This window comes from Nanorana parkeri, unplaced genomic scaffold, assembly GCF_000935625.1.
Source record: "Nanorana parkeri isolate BGI_ZX_2015 unplaced genomic scaffold, ASM93562v1 scaffold123, whole genome shotgun sequence".
Taxonomy (NCBI): Eukaryota; Metazoa; Chordata; class Amphibia; order Anura; family Dicroglossidae; genus Nanorana; species Nanorana parkeri.
In genome coordinates this window covers 2077633-2087922 of record NW_017306391.1, presented here as the reverse complement: position 1 = coordinate 2087922, position 10290 = coordinate 2077633, and positions in this window count along the sequence as shown.

Genomic DNA, 10290 nt, shown 5'->3' with positions numbered 1-10290 from the left:
GTGCAAATTGTATCTCTGTGCTGTATTCGGAGCACACACACAGCTGAATGGGTCATAAGATGGACAGCCCCCTACCCCCACCTACCTCTATTTTGTTTGAGAGCCCTAATTAGAGCGAGACAGCCCAAAAATGAGCTACTACTTATGGGCTGTCATATAAGAATGCCCAAAATGCTATGAAAAGCACTTTGTGTCATCAAATTCCCTGTAGTCCATTTTTATTTCTAAAATGACATATAATCAAAAAGTTACATTAGACATCATTTTATTGACTTGCAAACATTCAAAACAAATTTAAATATAATTGGCCAAAACCATTTACGTTTCCCTTTTCAGCAATATGAATACCAAACATGATAAGCAATTGTGTACTTAGATTAAAAAGGGAGGGACAACCATTGTTAACCATGAAAGGAATTTCCTTGACAGATTTTGTCCGCATGAGTTGGAAGCTGGCATATTGATTTACTGGGACTTCTAGATTAGGGTTATATAAAGCTGTACTAATTATGTTTCCATCAGACACATCTCATATTGTAACATTATTTGCCTTGTGTCCTTGTTTAACATGCTAACGAATAGCTTATACCAACAGCTCTCTATTTTGTAAAAAAAAAAATGATATAATAGTTTTCCTAAAGCAGTTATAAAAAAAAAAGCAAAATCCACCTAGCAATGAGATTTATGCTTTTTAATTTCCATGGATTAAAAGGAAATAGACTTTCACAAAGGCTGAATGCTCTCTGCATAATAAAACATTAAGCCATCTTGTTATGTGAAAGTGGTGGACCCAATAAATTTGTGCAATTGGCAATAAAGGTTTTTTTTAAACTTTTATATTGATAATGATGCTCTTGATAATTATAAGAATTATATACAATACATTTTATATTCAATTTATGTTTTTCCATACTTTTAGTAACCCACTGTTGCTTACAAGGCTTCTGCTGTTCAGAGTGGTTGCAGAACTGGTCAAAACTTTTTGTTTAGTTTTGGATAGAGTAGAGAAGTATTAGAAGTAGGCTGAACAGTACCGTGCCGTTTTAAACGGGACAGTACCGTTATTTCTTAATTTTTTTCCCCCTGTCCTGTTGTTCCCTTTAAAAATAAATTAAAATCGTGTCCAGTTTTCTAGAGATGCACCGAAATATTAGCCGAAAGTGCCATCTTTCGTTCGAATTGGGGTGCATCCATAGTTTCTCTCCTCCCCGTTGGGTGCTGCTCTGTGTTCCCTCTGACACAGCGCAACGTCCAGTGAGGAGAGAAATGTTCAGGCAGCCAAGAGGGGCAGAAAGGAGAGTGTTGTCATCAGCATTTCACAGGAGGCTGACCTCTCCTCCTGCACCGCCCCACTCAGCCTGTGACTGATCAGGATGGAGAGTGGCATTGTGGCGGCGTAGACAGCTGTCAACTGACACAGGAGGTCGAGCTGGCGGTGTGGGGGAGGAGTCAGCTGTCAAAATTGGCAGAGCTTTCCTCCCCGCACTGCCGACTTACGCTCCTGTGACAGCCGATCCAGGATGGAGAGCGGTATACAAACAGTGATTGCTGAATGTTTGCAAATGACTTCATATAGTAGGAGTTTTTGTGTACCAGTTATGAATGAATAGGATCTACATCACTTCCTGTTCATTCATGATTGTGTACATAGTAAACCTACTATATTCACAGTTTATGAATGAACTGGAACACTCAGTATAGAGGATTCCTGTACATTTTTAACAGTCAATTTTAATGAATCTCCATTTTTTATTTTTTAAGAGGTCACTCAAAGTAGGATCAAGCACTTTCGGGGCCGTGCAGGGTCCCCTTCATCAGGCTTAAAGTAAGCCTGATGAAGGGGACCCTGCACGGCCCCGAAAGCGCTAAAGTAAGCCTGATGAAGGGGACCCTGCGCGGCCCCGAAAGCGCTTGACCCTACTTTGAGTGACCTCTTAAAAAATAAAAAATGGAGATTCACTAAAATTGACTCGTTTGTCATTCTGGAGTGCTGGTGACATATCCTCACAACTATTTCTGCTTTAATGCGGCGCCATCCGCAGTCATTGCGAGCACACACTTCTACCTATGGGAATTCCAGTAAGGTGTGCTACAGGACCTTGGACAGTTCCTTAATGAGACCGGCTGGCCGCATTGATATAAATGTTAAGACGACTGCAACTGCGACCAGCCAGTCTCATTATGGAGGCGCACAGATCCCTAAGACTTCTCCGCTGGCACTCATTCTTCCTCTGCAGCAGCACTGACTGGGAGGAAATTGCGTATAGGGGCACAGAGAACCTATACAACAAGAATAATTGTTGATTGTTGAGCTGTGCATTTGGATTCGGACGAACTGCCAAATCAATGAATTTCTGTCAATTCGGCAGTTTATCCGAATTATTATATACCTGAATATACAAATTACTATGCTATATATTCGGGCATATAGTAATTCGTTGTATGGTTGCCGCCATCTTGGTGCATCTGACATCACGTAAGAAGACACACCACCCTCTTGGGTCCACCAAGATGGCGGCGTATGGACGCACTGGCAGTCAATATGGCCACCGTACATTTTTATTTTTTCAATGTGCAGTTTTGGATTCGGAGCCACATCCGAAACAGTATAATAATTAATTTTGTCCAATACTTTATGCTGTGCACATCTACTACATTCTCATAAAACTTTTTTCAACATCTTAGTTTTTCATGAATACGGAATATTAAAACCATCCCATTTTTGCCATCCCAATGTCCCGTTTGTGGCTCAAGGAAATATGGTCAGCCTAATTAGACCAGTCAGATTTTATTGTTGCCTGTCCCTATTAGAGAGATTCGCCCTTTCTATTTGTCCTAATGACTGTTGTCACTGAAAGTAAACACGTAAAAGTAAATCCCACATTTTGGATAGTCTGCAGAAGATAGATAGATTGGAATGTTCAAAGGGGACAATAGTTCTGGTAACCCTGCTGACCACCAGGGACTTCCCTCTTTGAAAGGATTTTTGCTCCAAGGCAGGTGAAACAGGAAATCAAAGCTTTAATACTAGCCAAAAAAGGCATTTCTACAGGGAATGTGAAAAATGTGTGTGGAGAAACCATAGTAAGTTGGAAACCAGAGAATAACCGTACTCCACAAGATACAAGCGATGAATCCTGTTATTATTGATGCAAAATCAAGTATACATCACAGCAAGCTCTTCTCTATTCTAATGAAATTGGTATTTGTCTTAAGCTGGCCACAGAGCTTACAACCATCGCAACCATCTTGGACAGGCAGATCGTACTTGCGATAATCGCAAGCCCGCCCCGCTGAGGGGCGGGCTTCCGATGACCGCAATGCTAAAGTGAAGTGTGCGCTTGCGCACACCGGCCGTGCGGCATTTATCTTACGAACATGCCACAAACCCGCCCACAAACGCACCATTCTCAGCGGGTTTTCGAACATGTTCCTAAGATAAAAGTCGTGCAACCGTACAGTAGAAACGGTCGCACGCCTTCCACACACCTTGCGATAATCGTACGATCGCTGGATTTCCAGCGATTATCGTACGATTATCGCAAGGTGTGTGGGCACCTCTGGAGTTTCTAATTTCAAACTTATCGTGGGAGTAAGAGTTTTTCTTTACTACCACCATTTGAACAATCTCATTGGTATAATAAGAAAAAAACTGCTCAATTTTCACCATTTTAGCCATTATCCATAAGTTAGAAAGAATCTTTAAAAAATATAAACACTCCCTAACTTGACTGCACAGACTTCTGGGGAAAGCATTGAGCCAATCAAGCAGGGGGTAATATTTTGTTTTCTGGAGGGTTCTGTAAACAGATTGATTTTGCCATATTGTAAAGAAATTTCAATTAAAAGGTCTGGAAGTTTCTGGAAAACACATCTGGCTGCGGAGAAACCCAGCAGAGAAGGGTATTTTTTTTATAACCTAAAATTACTTGTGTTGCACTTATAAGGCTACGTTTACAATATGGGGTGTGTATTACCATTTGCAGAATTTGCAAATTTGTCCTGTGAAGCTCCATGTTAGGTTTTGCCTCATTCGCACATAAACAAACGTTATAGGTATTTTTTCATTCCATGCAAATGTAATATCATGAAAATACTGCATTATAGCCACCAGATGGAGCTGAAAGCATAAAACATTATTCTTTTCCTATGCTCCTCAGTTTCATCAAGTGGCCATAATGCAGTATTTTCCTAAAGTGTTCAAATTTTAAAGAAAATATACTAAAAATGTTCATACAGAAAAATTCTACACATAGTTTCAAACGAAGAATGGGGCTGCACATTTTTTATAAATACACCCCTATTTGTTGCATCAATGCAGTGCGTTTTTGTGCGTTGAGGTGTGCTGTATCAATCCAGCATATTCATTTTGGTTGGGCTGGCAGCACACCTCAATGAACAAAAAATGCATCTGCACTATTTTTTCAATGCACCACACCGCACAGATGGTTCACATCTGTGTGTTTTGGTTCACTAAAACACACAGATGGTACAGGATGCTGGCAAGGTATATTGTTGTGCCATTCAAATTAATTGCCCAGCACCAAGGATTGTAAAATGCATATCTAAATTAGGCCTATATGTTATGAACAAAAAATGCACCTGCACTATTTTTTCAATGCACCACACTGCACAGATGGTTCACATCTGTGTGTTTTGGTTCACTAAAACACACAGATGGTACAGGATGCTGGCAAGGTATATTGTTGTGCCATTCAAATTAATTGCCCAGCACCAAGGATTGTAAAACGCTTATCTAATTAAGGCCTATATGGTTTTTTTTTTTAGACACAGGAAAACAAGATGAGTATGCAGCTTCTGTTTTTGATTGATGGTGGCACTTTAAGAACGGAAGTAATGGCCATGCTAAGCAAATTAAAAAAAAAAGGCTACAGTAACATGAAGCAAGCTAAATTCCACTGTTAATAGAATTGGTTATATTGCAGCATGATGGGATCATCTTTTTCAATACTCTTATCAATTTCTCAGAAGGTCATTAACGGAATAATTGCTTAGTTGTCATCTATGTGAAATTAATTCCATTAACTGAAATAATCATTGGCCCATAAAATGTTTGTATCATAATCAACTGCTGACCTGTCCTAAACACTGTAAAAGCGATAGATCTATTTTTCTCCAAGTAGATCACTAAAAAAGGTTTGTTTGCTATTAAATTCAAACTTGAAATATAGCGTTTTGCGATAGGCACCAGAATGGAATGTAATTGCAGGGTGATAACATGAAGTCTGGTGTACTCACCTATAAAAATCATACATAATGTATTCTGTTGCTATCATGAGGTTTCATGATTTGTAGTTTGTAGTTGATTAATTGTGAATTGTGACTTGTGGGAACTTTTGTGGCAGACATAGCCGTGAGCAAACAGAGACCTTTATCAGCAGAGGCATCTCTTGATCACTGGGTAATCAAGCTTGCTTAAAGACTTCAGGGAGATCATTTGTCAATGTGTCCTAGCAGCAAACCAGCGCTAAAACTAACACAAAGTAAATAGAAAGACATTTATTAGAGCCGTGCTGGAAGTAACTCAAAACTACAACGTAGAATGCAATTTTTCTATTCCTTTTTTAAAGTAATTTGTCAGATAAAATCTGCTTGATGATACGCTAAGGAGATTGGCAGATTGTTAGGTTTCGAGAATATGACACCGGTCCACTTACACAATAGTATGCTTGTCACATGTGCTAAATGTATAAATGGTCATCAGTAGTGATGATACGGACTGTACAAGTAAGGGAGAAGGCAATACATTTACTAAATGGAAAAGTTATATGCTAAGTGGCCACAGGCCATAGATCATACTCTTTAGAAAACTGAAGCCTTTGGCAATAAGCAGCCTTCCTTCTTATTTGAACAGTTGACATGTTATTGCTGCACAAGGTTGGAAGTAATTTCCTTGCAAGACTACTGGATAACACAATTCACCAGAAAAGGAGATTTTTTTTTTTTTTCTGAGGTTGTTAGTAGTTAGATGGTATAGCAGACAAACATATCTTTTTTTTTTATCACAAGTATTTATATGCAAATGTTTGTAATACTAGTGTTCCTGTATTTGACAATTACAGTATTAATCTGAGGCACATTGCAGTGGCACCTGCAGGCTGAAAGTTTATTTTGTTAATGAACCCCGGATTGCACGTGATCATTATGTCATAGCTGACATATTGATTGCATGATTAGGAACCACTCTGATTGGCTCCGGAAATGGAGAGTCCATAGTTAGTGGAGACGGGAGCTCTCAGTGGTAGCTTGGTCTGACCGCTTACAGCCGGACTAGCTATTTAAACATTTGCTGCTCTTTTTTAAAAACTTTTTTCATTTATATAAAATGTTTCTTTTTCAAATAAATATTTAATACAGGGTGCACTTATGACACATGATTTATAGAGCATTGTGTTTTGTAAATAAAATGCAGCAGCTGTTTGCCTTTAGACTATGCCTAACAAACGGTCTGTAGTTTGCAGTACAGAGCAGCAAGAGAGGGGTTAATTCCCTCCTGGGTTATTTAGCTTTGTGTGCAAACTTGAGCATGTGTTGTGCTCTGTAAACATCAGCCGTATATCTGCAAAGCAGTTAACACTAACCTAATTAACCTGAAAAGCAGCCTAGAGCTCCACTTAATGAATGGTAATATTACAAAATGACAATATTTCATATCCACATGGCAAATAATGTTTGTTCCTGAACACTGTAAAAAATGTATATAAAAGTTTTTTTTAAATGTGGTAATTCTTTTGTTTAGGTAATGTATTGACTTCAATATATACAACAAAAGGGGAAACAAAGTCTTATTATTATGCCAGCCCTAATCTTTAAAAACAAGAACTGCCCAGGGGTATTTGTCCTCATGGTCAGCAGATTTAATTACATTTTGCCAGTTATTGCTACAGAAGGTTTAATTTTTCTACTTCCAGTAAAATTGTAATGTATCCCAACTATTCGAAATGGAAATTATATGCTAGGTTCTCATTTATTGTAACCAGCATTAGCTAATGCAGTCAAGGTTATTTAATGCTTATTTTAAACAAAGGTGTGGCTTACTGTTTAGAAAGTGTCAGACTTCATAATTTTGCATTAAGTGAAACATAAGCAACCCTTCAGAAAAATGTACCCTTGGTGACATGATAGTGAGTCACAAGCAGACAGCAGAGAAATAAGTGCTGGGAGTGGGAGAAATAGGTTGAAAAAAGACACATCTATGAAGATTGACTCCTGGGAGACAAAGAAGATCAACCAAACAAGCATATTATTAAAAACCTTGCATCCTTAGAATGCCACACCTGCTATGCATCCTGAAGAAGGTAAAACAAAACATTTTAAAGAATAATTGGATTCCTTCTTGATCACCATACTCTCTGGATCAACAATGTACAGTGTTGTTTCATTTAAATATTAATAGCAAGTGGAGTACTTGCTGAAAAGGTGCTGTTAGCCTGATTAAAGGTACTGTGATTTTTCAGAATATGGGCTGTTTATGCAAATGACCCCATCCATTCCATATATTCTGGGAAATTATTATTGAACAATTCATGCATAGGGGGACAACAGCACAAGGTTGGCATTTCCAGGGTGCCTGAAAGGAACGTCTGCTCAGTGCTGTTAAAACTCTGGTGATTATTTGTAGGCACAAATTAAAACTGAACAGTATAGTATTGAGTATAATCATACTGTTAAGTTCAATTTTAAAATGTAAGTGACACTAAAGTTAAATCTTAAAAATGTACCTAAACTATTAAAAAAAGACTTGGACCTTATTTGTGTATCACTCGGCTGTAGATCCTCAAACCATCTCTGAATTCATGCTGACACTGTCCTTCCTTCTGGAGAGTGGCTACTTTTCTTCCCCATGTTCCCTGTGTGTGTTGTAAAGTAGTCACAGCTCACAATACAAATGAGTACGATAAAAGTGAGATTGTAGTCCATCACGGGTGAGAGCTTGGAGCGGTGGCTACTTTACAACATACACGGACCATTAATTAAAAAAATCTCCTGGATCTGTTCTACAGAAATGTAAAAATGCAAAAGTAGAGTTTTACTTTAAACAAGCTAAGGCAAAGCAAACGAGACGTATCAGCCTTACAAATGTTAGAACATTACGTTTATTAAACATTTAGAATTTTACCTGAGACGTTGTAGTTGCTGGAGTAATTTGGCAGAACCCCTCTGTTTCATTTTTCAAGTGACAGTTAAAGAGCAATATCGTATCAGTCCTATTAAAATATTTTAATGATATAGACCGTCTGTACTCCAGCAAACGATCTGAACAGTTCTAAGTATCCACACTTATTCATTTCTTTTTTCTTCTAACTTTGTGTTTCCTATTATTTATTTATCATCATTGCTATGGAACAGCATCAGTATGTCCTGCACTAGTTCCTCCAGATTATTTGGGCATGCGGCTAACAATTCCATCTCGTATGAGAACAAAACTAAGATTCTTGTGAAGGCCAAGCAGGATGTGGAGGCATATCTTAACCCCAGAACAAAAATGTAATATATGGTGGTTGCCTTAGTTTTCGTCCTTCAGATTTTTTTTTCCTTTTTGTTTCATCCTGCCAGCAACATACTTACTTCCTTTCCTTGGATGATAAGGCTCAATCACTGTATCTATAGACGAACAGCATTTGTCACCCTAGAACAGTATGTTTCTTGGGACTACAGACATCTCCCCTTCTACTCAGCTCTAAAACATAGGGAGTATGTTCCATGTGAAATGCATACTCCTGTTGCCTTTGAATACCCAACCATATGCAGATGTTTTTCACATGATATGGATTATTGAAGTGAATATTCACCCAACTCAATCAGCCCAGGTCACATAAATGTGCCGATAGAAATACCTGTGTGTTATTCAGGCAAATACATTTTGTGAAGGAAACTCAGTAGCAAAACTTTGCTGATTCACTAATGTTGGCTATACCCTGCACAGCAAGTAATTAAAGGAGAACTATGAGGTGAGTGAAAATCACACATCCTCATAGTTTGAGCCGACCTGTGACAATGAAACTGTCACACGTCGGCTCAATAGATTGGGAAGTGAGCGAACACATACCGTCCCTGCCTGCTCCAATCCTCCAGCGCTGACTGGTGGAACAGATGAGGGAGGGGGCGGGCACAGCTGGCTCTGCCTCTAGATAGGCAGAGTCAGCTGTCATTCACGCAGCTGGGTGAATCTCGACAGTATTGTTGGAATCCGTCCTGGCTGCGGCGGCCTCAGTATACAGCGAGCTGTAGCTCGCAATATACTGAGCTTTGAGTCACCGGAGGACACTAGTATATGTCCTCCCGTGACCCTTAAGAGAACTATGGGGAAAAACACTTACCCCATAGTTCTCTTTTAATCCCTGGTGATTTGTGCCAGTTTTTGAGTCCATAATACTACCCATCATGTTTCAGCCCTGAAGAAGGAAGAGGTCTTTAAACCCCCAAAAAGCAATGGCTGCTCTTTGCTTTAATTTATTAATTAATTCCGTTATTAAATGTTTTTCGACTCTTATTCTTGTTTGGCGTTCTCATTGGACTGGCATATGAGGAATATAATTGCAATTAAATTGCAGTAGGCGGCCCAATCAAAAATACACTTGAATAGGCTGCCTACTGCAGCTAAATTGCACTAAAGGTGCGTGCACTTTGTTTTGGTAATAGGTTGCCATACGATGTGGTGCGATTCAATGCACCACAACAATGGCTAGGTGCATTGGTGTGCCATTAACAACACTGCATAGTGTATTGCACCCAACATTGCAACATAAATGTGAATAGAGCTTTAGAGATAGGGCTGCATGTGGCACCACATGTACAAATGGGAATACTAGACACCCACTTAAAGCGGACCTATACCCATATCTTCAAAATAACAACAAACTCATCTTTAGAAGTGTTTAGTAATGACAATCTACAAACACATACTTCTAGATGATTGCAGGCTTTGTATTCTTTGCATACCTCATTTCTCATATCTTCCCCAGTCTTCTGACGGTGGCCATGTTTACTAAGGGCAGATTACTAGCTCTCCTTTTACTTCCTGGATTTCTGGGACATATGACTAGGACATGTGACCATGCACATCATCTCAGGGGATAAAATACCTTTCCCTGAGATTACAGATAAGATTTCCCAGCAATTTTTTGCTGATGACAAGGCAATCCCAGTGTGCATTGCTTTGGCAAACTGAAGTGCTTTTGTTCTTTCAAAGCAAGAAGTGAATGCTCTGCAAGTGTAAGTATACCAAAATCACAGCATTTTACACCTGACATGTCTATGTTATTATTA